The 14,527-nt window shown below is 37.4% G+C and overlaps 1 protein-coding gene across 1 annotated transcript in view; it reads left to right on the top strand.

The window, feature by feature from the left end:
• Positions 1-480: 480 nt before the first annotated feature.
• Positions 481-14,527, top strand: part of LOC121917339 (GREB1-like protein) — a 135,118-nt gene continuing 121,071 nt past the window's right edge. Inside the window, exons 1-2 of the mRNA XM_042443238.1 lie at positions 481-548; positions 11,518-11,617. The gene's annotated coding sequence lies outside the window, so the exon portion shown is untranslated. The remainder of the gene's footprint in view (positions 549-11,517; positions 11,618-14,527) is intronic.

Here is a 14,527-nt window from a genome sequence, read left to right on the forward strand (position 1 = left end):
TCTTAACTTTCTCTTCTCTAGGCTAAACATACCCAGTTTCCTAAGCCCCTTCTCACAGGGCATGATTTCCAGATCTCTTAGCAGCTTGTCAATATTCCTCCTGAATTGTACTGGATACAGTACTACGGGTGAGGGCTGACCAAAGCAGAATAGACCGGGCACTTGTTGATGTAGCCTAGGATCACATTAGCTTTTTTAACTCCTGCATCACACTGTTGAGTTGTGTTCAGTTGTATAACAACACAACCTTCCTTCACACAGCCTTGTGATGCCATGTTTTACTGCTAATATCAAATTCTAATGTTTGTACTAACATTTATTTGTAGTAATTCATAGTTACTCTTTGTGGACAGAGACACGTTTATTTTTGAGCACGAGAAAAATTAACAGTAAAACAGCAGTTTTTCCTCCTGACAGTAAGGCAACGACATCTCACTACCATTTCTGGAATTCTTCCTGACAGTTGTTCTGTTTCAGAAAGAAGACTACATATCGGTACTCATTCAAGGGATTCTATGTAAACAGAGATTATTTCATCACAGTTTCAGGTGAGGAATTCTTTGTGCTGTTGTTACGTGCCTTCAAGTCAACTTCAGGTGACCCTGGTCTCCTGGACTTCTAGTCTAGCATTCATAGAGTACAGTACAGCGTGCTGGCTTCTGTTGTATATATACAGAAAGCTAAAAGTATGTTTTTCATCTTGGCATGTTTTGCTTTTTCCACTTGTAAACACAATAGGAAACAGGAATGTATAGGTACATAGTGTAGGACACTTTACTTATTTGATTCTATTGAGGAATTTCTTTACTGGCTTTCAAGAACAGTTTTCAAGATGGTTTACAACCTGACAGTCTGATAGCTTCACTCAGATATCTTTAACAGCTCTAAGAATTTACTTCTAAAAGAAATGTATTTGTTACATTTATGGGGTGAAACAGACCGCCCCAAAGGGGCAGCTTGAAGCTGCCCCTGCCAAAACTGGATTGTGGCCGCAGCCCCAATCCACCTTGAAGGCAGCCAAAATTGGAGCAGCAAAGATCCACTCCTTTTTCAGCTGGCAAAAAGCTGGGTTTTCATGCCCTGCAGTGGCTTGGAGACAGCTGCAAGGTGATGTGCGGTGTATAAACGCTGCGCCACCAGAGCATCTTGAAGCCACCTACATCTAAACAGCTGGGTGGCTTCAAGATGTCTTGGGGACATGCGGTGCCTATATACTACACTACCATGTTGCCCACAAGGCGGTTTTACCAGGCTGTCTGTTTTGGGTCTATAGCTTACCTTTCATCCACTGAACTCCACAGCACTAATAAATTAATTTGACATCGTATGCACATTTCACCAATTATATGCATAAAGCTTTATAAGTTTTAAATAGGAAATCATCTATTTTCTACAATTACACTATGCTAAATCTCATCCCACTCGCACCCCGAACCAGGAGTGCTGTTGCGCTGCGGCTTTCTGGGTTACGTGGCATAGGTTTTGAAGTACAGTACTGCCATTTTTAAATAAAATGAATTTAATAGTCCAATTGGAGGGTAGTTCTGAGAATAACTCCAATAATTGCTTGCCGGTTTATCCAACAAAAATGTAGCAGATAATAGAACAGATGATAGAACATCATAACCATTAAAAGCACTCCAGGAGCAAAGTGGATAAAATTAGAACTCTAGTTTTCTCTTTTCATGGTTGCCAATTTGTTTTCTGTTTGTAGCCAGTGGAAAAATGTGCATTTAATACCTGTGAACATGAGTCAGTATAGTAAGACTTGTAGTCCCATGCACATTTATCTGGGAAATAAGCTCTGTTAATTACAGAGCTCGTGCCATGTGTCTCTGATTTGAAACATGTTTACTTAAAAGGAAAAGTCATCTAAATCAGCAAGACTTTCATACAGGTTACTGTGGTTCCAGGTTTGAGTTGCCAGGCTAGATTTAAGGATGGCATTAGCTTGTAGTTTTTGAAAATGGCCATTCTCATATTAAAGAGAATATTGAATATTGAAAATTATGATTAATAATTAATATAGTGAGATTTTGCTCAAGCCGCAAGAGCTATATACATTTTAATGTCTTAAAAACACTCTAAAAATCTGATATCTGATAATGAGGGCAGAATGTATAAATAGAGTCACAGTGCCCTGACAACAAGCTTAAAAAAGGTCCCCGTGACCTATAAAATCCCCCTTTTCCTTGCAATTGTCTATACATCTTAAACTGCAGAAATTATTTAAAAGACATTCTGTACCCTGGCTGTTGTATGGCTTGCTGCAAGTTTAAATTGACTTGTACTTCAGAACATGCTGCTTAATGACACAGGAAGCCTCTGTTCTATATACATGCATATATCCACGTCATTTAATACGTATACACAAATGTTTCACAGCTATAATTCTGTGGATTTCAGTAGCCATTTATGAACGCCCTGCTGTACAATTAGCCCTTAATTGTAGATGAGATTTAAAGGGACAAATGGTGCAAGTCTGGAAGTTTTCTTTGAAACGGAATGGGTCACACAAAGACTTATTTTCTTTTTCTTTTTCAAAGTTGGCTGACTTTACAGCTTTGACCAGAGGCCAAAAGGAAGATAAATGACAGCTACCCCCACTTGTATTTTTGCAGTGTTTTAAACCCAGGGGTTTAGCTGAAGGGACTTAAGGAGTTTTTGAAATGCAAATAGGTTGGTGAAGGGTAAGTCCTTTCAGAGTTTTCATTTTGATGGATTTTTTCCCCTGGGTGATTTTTTTTTTTTGCATTAGCTGTGATCTGGAAAGCTACAGGGTTTTTTGTTTTGTTTTTGATCAATCATGCAATAAGAACTTGCCATGGGGGTGTACTTTTCCCTGCATTCATATTGATCCTATTGTGTTTAAAAGTAGTTAATTTAATGAGGACCTTTTCTTTTTAAAAGTACCATATAAGATACGGTTTAATGGAGTCATCATTTCAAGGTCATGTTTCAGTGTTGGCAACTTCTTTAGAAAAAAGACGGAGGTAGTGAAAAGAAACAAGTTTGGACCACCCTCATATTGTATCTTCTTCAGCTAGGGAGAGAATTAGATCAAGATCCCTGTGTTAATGGATTCAGCTGAAGGCATGTTCAGACACTACAGCAGATATAATAACAATATTATATGATGTCATGAAAGAGTAATTAAGTGTAAAACTATTACCAGGCATGCTGAAAAAGATGTTTAAGCTATTAGATAAGTATTGTATAACCTTTATATTAAAACTGTATATATTAATTTTATACTGAATGTATACAGTATTAGATAAGCAAAGGAAAGTGTGCCAAACTTATATGAAAATACTAGTATCATTTCAGAACTGTGTTGTCGTTGTGTACCTTCAAGTCATTTCTGACTTATGTCACCCCTAAGGTGACCCTATCATGGAGTTTTCTGGGGCTCAGAGAGTGTGACTCATTCAAGGTCTCCCAGTGGGTTTCCATGGCTGAACATGGATTCAAAGCCTGATCTCCAGAGTCCAGTCCTATGCTCAAACCACTACACAATGCTGGCTAGGAGGTTTACAGGAAGTTGGGAAAAGGCCTTTAATTTTTTGTTGTTCCCCTCACCTTGGAAATTGTGACATCTGCTTTGATGGTGCACACCAAATTTTGGGCAAGAAGTAACTAACTCATTCTGCTAATTCTGAATGAATAATTTGTGCTTTGCATCTGTTTGGCATGAAGCTTCTTGTGTGTACATCAGGGGCCCTCTACTCCCCTGAAATCTTCTCAGTCTCTCTCTCTCACCCTCTCTTTCTCTTTCATAGTTGTAAAGAGAGCTTGCAGTTCATTTTATAGCTGCTTGTAAATTAAAATGAAACACAACTGAATCAGAGCTTGGAAAAGGTCCTTTTTTGGATGACAACTCCCAGAACTCCACCCAGCAGGTTTTTCAGAGCTGTAGTCTGAGAAAGAACTGTAGTGTGAAAAAGAAACATCACTCCTACTCTTTTTTCTTTTTCTACTGGGTAGACTCACATAAGAGTCAGACTTGTTTGAACAAAAAAGAACTGTTATTGTTGTTGTTGTGTGTCTTCAAGTTATTTCTGACTTATGGTGACTCTAAGACGAAGCTATTACAGAGTTTCTTGGCAGGATTTGCTCATAGGGTTTGCTCTTGCCTTCCTTTGAATGAGAGTATGACTTGACCAAGGTCACCCAGTGGGTTTCCATTGCCAAGTGGGGATTCGAATTCTGGTTTCCCAGTGTTCTAGTTGGCTCACCATCACATGTTGGCTCACTATCACAAAAAAACTTGCTTTCAAGTAAACATTCATAAGATTGCATGCATTTTAAGACTTTTTAAAAGTTCTGTCAATAACCTTGGGTAATTAGTCAAAGGTCTGTTTCCTCCTTTGTGGATTTTTCTATGTTTGCAACATAATTTTCTCATATTATTCTATGTTATTTTGGCTGCTTTATTTATCTCTGGAGAAGTAGACTTGATCTGGATCTCTCATGAATTATACTTGTAGCTTCCCACCTATACTTTTGTGAAGCAACTCCTAAGAGTTTCTGCCTATGAGGAATGACAACACATGGAAATATGGAATTTAAATCAACAAATACATAGTGATTATGCTACCCATATATCAGTGCCAGAAAATGAAAAGTATCATTTTCATCACTTGAAGAGGATAATTATTCCCATTAACATAGAACTTACTCTTGAGTAAAGACGGTTACGATTGGTGTGCAATGTCAGTGATTCTCACCAAATGTAGGTCAAATTGTTGCTTAATTTCTTTAAGACTTGCACTGATGCGGTCGTTCTGTCAACCCAAAGGTCTTGCTTGCAGCATCAGGTCCTCTGACTGATTCTGAAACAAAAACCCATATTTGTGCTAAAGAGGTAGACCTTGGAAAGAGTGTAGAGGATTGGCAGGTGACAGCACAGGCAAAAGCATAGTACAATGCATTTAGTAGACACCACCTAACCTGGAACAGATGCTTCCAAAAAGAGATTCCTTTTTCATTTGTAGATGTATGTGAGGTGGTTTCAGATGTCTTTCAAGGTCTTGAACTCCAGTCCTACCATCAACTGTCAAGTCATGCTCCTTATCAAACATGATTGGGCACTTTCATGAGGGTCGATGGGCAGTTCATCCCCAACGCCCAAAGGCTGGATCCACCCCCAAACACAGAACAAGCCCCAAAACCTTCATTTTCCCTGGCAGTCCTCTCCAAATAGTGACAGGAAATGATATTGCATCACATCCTATTGCCATTTTGAGAGGGAATAAATAGGAAACATACAGGTATTTGGAAACAGTACAGGCTTATGGGCTGCTTTTGCAGGTGGGGTAATATGGGTATATTTTGGCTCATTTTCACATGTTTAATTGCTTTTCTGTGTGATTTCAGGGGCAAAACATACACCTTTTCTTTAAAAAGGTATGTCTTTGGGAGAGGGGGGGGGGCTTCAGAGGCCAGAAAAGTGGGATCTGGGGTCTGTATGAGTCCTGAGTGCTGCACTATGCTCATCCCTGTTATATAATCAGGGAGCATCCTCTGCTGCAAAGGCTTCTGAAATCATTGTGCATGTAAGCAAACTTTTTGGAAGAAACTCTTATGAAACACAGATACTGACACACCAGATAAAGAATGTGACTATCATTTCTTTAGATCCTTCTAGGATAATTAGTATTTAATCTTCTTTAAAATTCCTCCCCCATTCATGACATCTTAATGTAGCCATTGGCATCAATGCTTTCATTCTAAAGCAGGCATTTGGGCCCCAAAGCATAACCGGTGATCTGTAGTCCTGGGACGTGTAGTCAAACATCATGATCAGATATTAGCCAATATGTATGATGCTGAAATGTATGTTGGAATCATAAAAATATGTACAGGTTGAGTGTTCCTTTTCCAAAATGTTTGGGATCAGAAGTGTTTTGGATTTTGGAATACCTGTATTTGCACATATGTACAAAATGAGGTATCTTGGAGCTGGGACCCAAGTGTAAACACAGAGTTCATTTATGTTTGATATACACCTTATACATATAACCTGAAAGTAATTTTATTAATAATAATAATAACAACAACAACAACAACAACAATAATAATAGTAATAATTTTGTGCATGAAACAAAGTTTGTAGAAAACAAAGGTGTCACCATTCCAGCCAGCATGAAAAAAGTTTTAGTTTTTAGAGTATTTTGGATTTCAGAATTCTGAATAACGGAGGCTTGACATGTAAAAAATACAATTTTAAAAGTTGTATTAATTAGTCTGTCCCTCTCATCATCATCCTCAATACAAATAATTCATTTTCCTTTGTTGTTATGACCTATAAACATTCCTTAATTTCTACAAAATCAGAGTTTGTTGCAGAAAATTAAAAGATACCTATTCCAGAACATAAACTGATACTTTGAAATTGCACTTTCCTTTCCACTAGAGGGGAATGACTTTTCCCAAATGTGCCCATTTGTTTCTCCAGAGATGTTAATATGACCTTTCTTTGTTACTGTTACTGAATTGATTTATAGCTCATCATAACATCTTGCTTTCCCTCCATCAGTATTTTTTCTTTTTTTACTGCCCAGATTACATATCGTATTTATTAATTGGCCCTACTTTAGAAATAAAATGTTTTAAGATCAGACCGAATATGCTTGGAGTGAGTGTGGTGTAACTTTGCAATTGTCAGTTTAAACATTGAATTAAACCTTCTATTAAAATGTGAATTGAACTCAAATATTTTGGAAGTCAGATGAACAATTATGTTGCTGTATTTAACACTCATTAACATAAACAAATTTAAACATTATGCTATTATATAGTATTATTTTATAGTGCATGTTTTCTGACTTACATTTTACCAATATGACATGCCCTTAAACAAAGATATATTTGAATTCCTAGTGGTGTTTTCATTGTCCGGTGTTTTAAGGCCCTAAGTGCTTTTACACAGCACAAATATAATTTGTAGTGTTCCAAAAACCTGGAAAGTATAATACAAATTTGATTGAAACCAGATGTTATCAGCTTGGAACCAGATGCGATCATGCTTAAAGTAGACTTAAGTCTGATCGAGTTCAATGGGAATGTCAATTAGTGTAAGTCTTGATTCAACCCAACATTAATCACTTTTAGACCAATGTATTTTCTGATTCTGTGTATTATTCCTAAACAGAATTATCATCCTTGATTTTGTTAATTTTTAAGAATGAACAATCCCCCTCCCCAGCAAAATAATCCTAATTTGTTTTCCTAGTATGTAGTTTTTGGGGCTCTGCTTTCTTCCTTGGTTTGTTGTAAAAGGCTATTTTCTTTACAGCTATGTTCTTTTCTCACTTGCGAATGTTTTTACGATCTAACATCCATCAGAAGGACACAGTGTTAAGGCTGCTGTTGTATTTCTCCCTTGAGTTCCTAGAGGTGATGTTATCTTTTGTTCACTCAGCAGTATGGTCATTTCTAAGAGCATCTGTCACTTGAGGCATTGTAAGATAGATGAGTCTCAAGTGAACTGCTGGTTGAAGCAAATGGTGAAAATAAGGAAAGACAAGGGGGCTGGAGGCTTTCAAAGTAGGCAGACAACAAGGAAACAGTATGAAAAACAGTCAGTACAGAAAGAAAGCTTCAAGATGAATTGCATGCTGTCCTGTTTGGATCCCAAGATTCTTCAGTGGATGTAATCATCAGACTTGATTATCTTAAATGATGGTAAAAAAACCCTCATTCTTTCTTTTGTGTTCTGTCATTGCTGGAGTAGTCAGGAGTGAGTAGCAATGGTGCTTTGCCACGTTTCATATTTTATCATGGGGAGACTTTTTTGGGTTACATTGATAGAGCATATCGCTTTTCATTCTGATATAGTAGTTTGTGTATATGATGTATGTTTGAAGTATATGAAGTATATGTATATACTTCAAACTGTACTTCATGTTTTTCTGGAATTGGCCAATTGTTATCTTTGTTAAAAATGCATTTTCTAGCATACTGTTTAATGCAAGGTTTTATCTGTTTCATTAGCTCTCACAGCCTTTAAATAGCAAACATCTTGGAATTACTGACTCCCCATTGTTTCAACACACTAAAAAAACCCTTTATAATTTCTTAGGTCAGCCAATCGTGTTTGACTTAATTTACTAAATGAAAATGAATTTTTAAAAACTGTAGAAACTAGAACACTTCTGGTAAGAAAATGAAGTGTATATTCATTTACACATATTATATACAAATCCACACACACAAGACAGCTCTCTTACTTTTGGCAATCTTTAGGAAGCATCGAAACGATGTGCTTGGAAAATGATTTTGTCAATTTGCTTCTTGTGTCGCTCTGGGAGGAGGGAATCAGAAGTGGAAAAGGCAAAGAAATTAAGATGATTAGAAGCTTTACTTTAAAGCTTTCCAAATGGTAGAGTAGCTCCCCCTTCAATGGATGTAAATAATAGATGAAAGACTGAGAATGACAACAAAGGATCAGGGTGCTTAAGAGAATGTGTGCAGCCTGAATAGAGGTCTGTGGCCCAGGGCAAAAGGTCTTAGCTTTGAGAGTAATTGGAAGAAAATACAAAGATGTCATTACTAGCAGGTGAAATGTTCAGCACGTGGCCCTTAAAATAGCAATTTTAGCCCTGATGCTGTTGGAATTGGATTATGGACGTTAAAAATAATCATAATTAAAGTCTTTGCAGGGTCAGAAGCAATGTAGCTTGACTCTAATGACCATAAGTGATTGTTTTAAAAGCTTGATGTGTGGAAAGTGATACAGCTTAAAGGGAGTCAGAGAATGAGGAGAGTTACAAATCAGGGGACTGAAGAATGCTTGACTGGTTTGACTTGGTCCTAGACTGGGTTCTGTGTTATAATGATAGATAATCTTCCCTGCTCTGTTTACACTATTCTGCATTTTTGAAAGTTGTAGGATGTGGTCAGGGATGATGCATCTTCTCATTCTAGATCCTCACTATTGTCCTATTGCCGTGATTTGAAATGGGATGTCATTGCCTGAAATTTATTGCTTAAAAGAATGCAGTTTATGAAAAGAAATCCCCACACCTAACCTGTAAGGTTTGGATTAATGGTACTACTATTTCAAGGTCATGTTCCAGGGCCAGCAGTTACTTTGAAAGGCAAAAGGTTCCTGTAGAAGGAAATGACCCACTAGAAAAGACAATAATGCTTGGTAGAAGGCAGTAGGAAAAGAGGAAGACAGCACTCCATATGGATAGACTCAATTAAGGAAGCTGTGGCTTTGAATTTGCAAGACCTGAGCAAGGTGGGTGGAGGACAGGGTAACTTGGAGATCCGTGGATCCTCATAAGTTGAAGTTGACTTGATGGCAGTTAACAACAACAACACAACAACAACAACAACAACAACAATGAAATATGGTTGGATCCTTGGAGACTGCAGCTATAAACAGCCATCCCTCTGTATCCACGGATTCTTTATCCATGGATTCAAACATCCACAGTTTGAAATATATATTTAAAATATATACATTCCAAAAAGCAGACCTTGATTTTGCCAGATTTTAAAATAAGGGACACCATTTTACTACACTATTATATTTAATGGGACTTGGCTTCCATGGATTTTGGTATCTACAGGTGGGGGATCCTGGAACCAAACCCCACTGGATACCAAGGGCCCACTGTAAGACTTAATTTACATGTTGCTAGATCTCTCAAACCTGAACACATGTTATGAGGAAGAGTTAGTAGAATTACATGGTCCCCTACTATTTCATGACTTTTTTTTAGTGACAGAACTTTAGTAGTTGAAACCAAATGACAGCCTGCTACCAGTAGTCTGGCCACATTATAAACTGGGCTTTCCCATGCTGCCACTGCCACTGAGATATTTTGGTAAAGCTTGAAACATTGCATTGTTGCAGTCTATAAAAAAATGTTTCTCTATGTGGTTAAGAGCCAGTGTAATGTAGTGGTCTGAGTGTTGGACTCTGGGAGACTAGGGTTCAAATCCTCACCAGGCCATGGAAATCCACTGGATGACCTTGGACAAGTCATACTATCTCGGCCTCAGAAGAAGTCAAAGGCAACAAATCTTATCAAGAAAGACCTATCATAGGTTCACCTTAAGGTCACCATAAGTCAAAAATGTCTTGAAGGAACATAAGAACAACAAAGTCAAAGCCACAGTTGTTTTCAGTAACCACATAATTGATGACTGTGAAAAAAATGTTTAATGTTTGCTATATCATAATATAGTGTATGAAACTAGGTAATGATAGATTTTTCAGTTTTCCATAGCAATCTTAATCTACACAATTCACACAATTTAGAATATACCTTCCCCTCCCCCAGTTTTTCACTTCCATTGTTCTTCTTAAACAGAAATTTTCACTGTTCTTCGTAAAGAAGAATGTTCTGTTTACAAACACAATGTTTCTTGTGAATGTTAATTCTGGCTAGTTAGTGGCTATCTTTTCATCATAAATACTATATAAACATTATGTTGTATTATGTGTGTTACATAACATTGTAATATTACATTTTATGTTAATTTCTGGTGTATTTATGCAATATGTTGAGTGAGAAATGTGCTAGGGGCATAGCATTTTAGCTTTGTCAGGGACTTTAGTAGTAGACTATATTAAGTACAGTGATAAATTTATAAGGAAATATTAAAAAGCTTAAATCCAGCTTGGTGTTTGACTTAAATCTAGCAGCTAGATCCAGTTAGGTTAAATGAATTGAATTGGTGGGATCTACATAAATGCTCGCTTAGCATTCAGTAGTTCATTCAGTGGTCCTACTTGAGGCTAACAAGTGAAATTAGGCCTCTCTCTCTGTCAAACTGTTATTGTCCTCTTTCTCATCAGTTGAAGAACTTCCTGGCTAGATGACAAATGTGTACAATGAAATCCTTCCATTATATTGTATAGGAAATGTGCCAGGTATATTCTCTTAGTATTGATTTGCAGCATTTGGAGCCACTCCTCTTTGTCCCTGTGTCAGGCCAAATTGAAACAAAAGAATGCCCATATGGTAGTCACTTGAAACCCAAATGGTGTGGTGTGTGCTCCACATGTTGAGCTGGTGGTGTGTGGATTGGCTTGAATTTTCAGACATGATTTATTGCCAACACTGGTCTTTGTTTTGTTTGTGTATTTCATTTTCTGTATTTCACAGTATATTCAGGAAACAACAGAGTTTCTCTTACAGTGGCTCTTTGGATGGGAAGGATATTGTTGTTTATTAGGCTGAAACAATGTACTGTTTTATGTACAGACCAGTATGCGAGAGTGTCTATGACTGCTAATGCAAGCAACAGTGTATCATAGACTTAAGCTGGTGTATTCATTAGTAGGTTCTGTTGTGTCAAGTGGGAATCAGGATTGCAGCCTGAACATGTAGTTGGGCAACAAACAATGTGTAATTAAACACAAAGTTCAGAGAAACTTCTAGTGCAGATTCTTATGTGATTTTTTTTTAAATACAGAGGCTTTAAATTTGAATTGGGACACATGTTTTTGGATCTTCAGGATCCTCAGTTATTTTAAACCATTTTATTATGTTACAGGTCTTGAAAGCTTTCAGCAAACTGGATCAAGTGGCAGAATAACTTGGAACAATCGTCCATCATGAATGCATTTAAAAAAGGTTGAAAGAAATACAAGAAGGTAGCATTTTTCTATGTCCATAATGCAGCTTGTATAATTACAGTATACATAACGAACTTGCTTTTCAGCTGTAGTGAGAACAGAAATATATTTTGTCTCATCTCCTAATGGAGACAGTCCTCAGATGTAAAGCTGTTCATTCACCTGAATTGCCTGTTTCAGCAGTTTACGCACAAATATCGACAACTTACTTTAGCGTGTGTCTATGAAATTACCATCCTCATAATGATATGGTTTATATTCTTATAAGCAACATTCCATTTGTAACAACAAACATTTTGTGGTACCTTTGAGATTAACAAATTGAACATGCTGTTCTTGATCACTTATTTGCTGGCACAGCTAATGACTGGAACCAAAGATTAATTTGTTCTGGAAACAAAACTTAGAAAACACGGCAAAGAATCAGCAAAACAGTCTTTGTGTTAATTTTGAAGTAAAGATCTTTTTTTTTTAAGTATGAGAGGACAGACAAAGTATTTTCATCTGATTTTTCAAGACTTCTATACAGATGGCAATGCAAATGAACCTTGTGTATTTATAAGTATGTACCATAATAAGATTAGCAATAAATATTTTCTATATCTGTTGCATGTACAGTTTTATCTTTAAAATTTACTCATTATTAGAAGCATTTATATTCTTCCTTCCTAAATAAAAAAGCTTTCAACTTTTCAACTGGAGTATAGAGTTGGGTGACCAACTGAGAATAACTTCTATATACCTATTCAGTATGCCTTTTGGGTGCATAGTGACTCATCTCTTCTGATAAGCATAATATCCAGGGAAAACTGTACAAGATATGGCTGCCTTTCAGGTACAGTTGGCCCATCATGTCCACGGATTCTTCATTCATGGATACAACCGTCCATGGTTTGAAAATATTTTAATTTGGCCTTTTTACATAAGGGATATCATTTTGCTATGCCATTGTGCTTAATGGAACCTGAGCAACCATGGATTTTGGTATCTACAGAGGTCCCGGAACCAAACCCCAGCAGATACCCAGGGCCCACTGTATATACCTCCTAAGTCACTTAGAGGTGAAAACCAGCACAGGAAACTAGTTTTTAGTCACTGTATTGGAAAAGATACACAATCCAAAAAGTTCCACACTGGACACTTTAGGTACAGTGTTCTACATTATCTGTAGTTCCCAGGCTGTTTTCAGAGTCACCTTATGTGGCATATATCACAGTAATCTAATCTTGATGCAACTAGCAACTATGAGGTTGTGGTCAAATTTGTCTTCCTCAGAATTGTGCATAATTGGCCCAATGGGTTCACTGCCGCCACCTGAGGCACATAGTACAACTGTATCCAAGAGTATTCAGAAATCTACTTGCTCTTTCAAGTGGAACGGTTTTTACAAGAGGCTGAGCCGATACCACCAAATTAAAAGACCTTCTAGCAAAAGCAATGCTTCTGTAGTGATGGGATTAAATTTCAGTTTATTCACCCACATCCACTCTGTTCCAGCAGTAACATACTGATTCAGAAGTTAAAAATTAATAAAAATTTGGTGTTGAATTTCAAAATTGATAGTATATTTTCCTGTTAAAAAACAAACATATTCTTTCAACTGCGGATAATACGGCAGTACAGTATTTTAAAAATAAATTTTTGGGAAGAAAAACTATAGCTCTAAGATAAGACTGTGATGGGAGTGACACTTGAAATTTCTATTCAGAAGTGCACATACATTATTACAGTCAGTCCAGTGTGCCAGATTTCAATCGAATTAATGAAAATGAAATACTTCTATACTCCTCTGACAGAATTGTAAAATATTTAACCATCTATGAAATATTTGGTATAAGAAACAGAAAGGGAAATTGTGGAATGGATATTATTTCACTAAGAGGAGGGTGCGGGGTGACTGGGAAGTGACCTCTTCTCCCTTTCCTTGCTATGGGTCAGTTAAAGAGGTTTGGCTTACTTTATATGGAACATTGGACTCCTATTGTTTCTAGCTGTACTTAAATACCACAGTATTTCCAAGGGGCCAAAGATCTATTCCTCTTTTATGACCTGCTGTATCCTTAGGGGCCCGGAGGCCCAATAGAGCATTCAGACCCAGGAGAACAAGAGGGTCATTGCCATCGTCCAGGTCCTGATTGTCGCTTCTTAGTTACCACACAGACACCACACCAGCTTTCAAGAAGATTTTAGATGGAAACATCTGGGCTGCAGTAGAAGTAGTGGGGGTGGAGTAAGGGGTGGGTAGGGGGGGTTGCTCCTTGCATTTTGTTTCACCAGGTGCTAGGAGGAAGCAACATTAGCCTTTTTGATATGGGAGGCAAGTTCTGTGGCTCCTAAGTTAGGTTACAACAATTGAAAAGGTCAAAGGACAGCTGAGTGGGGTCAATGAGACACCACAGGGTGTATTTTGTTACTTAGTAAGAGAAGGAACATCCTAAAACCTAAAAGGGTTCTCTTGTAATCTGTTGTGAAAAGGTTTTATGAGCCTGATGGCCAAAAAAAAGTGCTGATTTATCTGAGGAATGCATCCTTTTGTCTAAATTAAATGATGATCCTTACCAAATGTTTACAGTTTTGATAGGGTGGTCAGTGTAGCACTGGAAGGCACAGTTACAGAAAGCAAGCACAGTCAGTTACTCTCTCTTCCCAGTTTTGTTTTCCAGATTGTTCTGTCCCTCCCCCCATAAGACTTGGGACTTGGCTAAGCACTTGAAAGTCAACTGAATTTAACGCAGGAGTTTAGCATATGCTTGTCTCTCATCCACTGAAATGAACTGAAATTAGCAGCTCTTGGTTTTGCTTAGGCTGTGCTTCCTTTAATTAGATGTGGAAAGGAAGGGCCTGGATTTCTGAAAAGAAAAAAAATCCTTTTATTTCTCAGAGTAATGTTCCTTTGCCAATGAAACATATTTCTTCCATTTAAAACTG

Source organism: Sceloporus undulatus, unplaced genomic scaffold (assembly GCF_019175285.1).
Source record: "Sceloporus undulatus isolate JIND9_A2432 ecotype Alabama unplaced genomic scaffold, SceUnd_v1.1 scaffold_15, whole genome shotgun sequence".
Taxonomy (NCBI): domain Eukaryota; kingdom Metazoa; phylum Chordata; class Lepidosauria; order Squamata; family Phrynosomatidae; genus Sceloporus; species Sceloporus undulatus.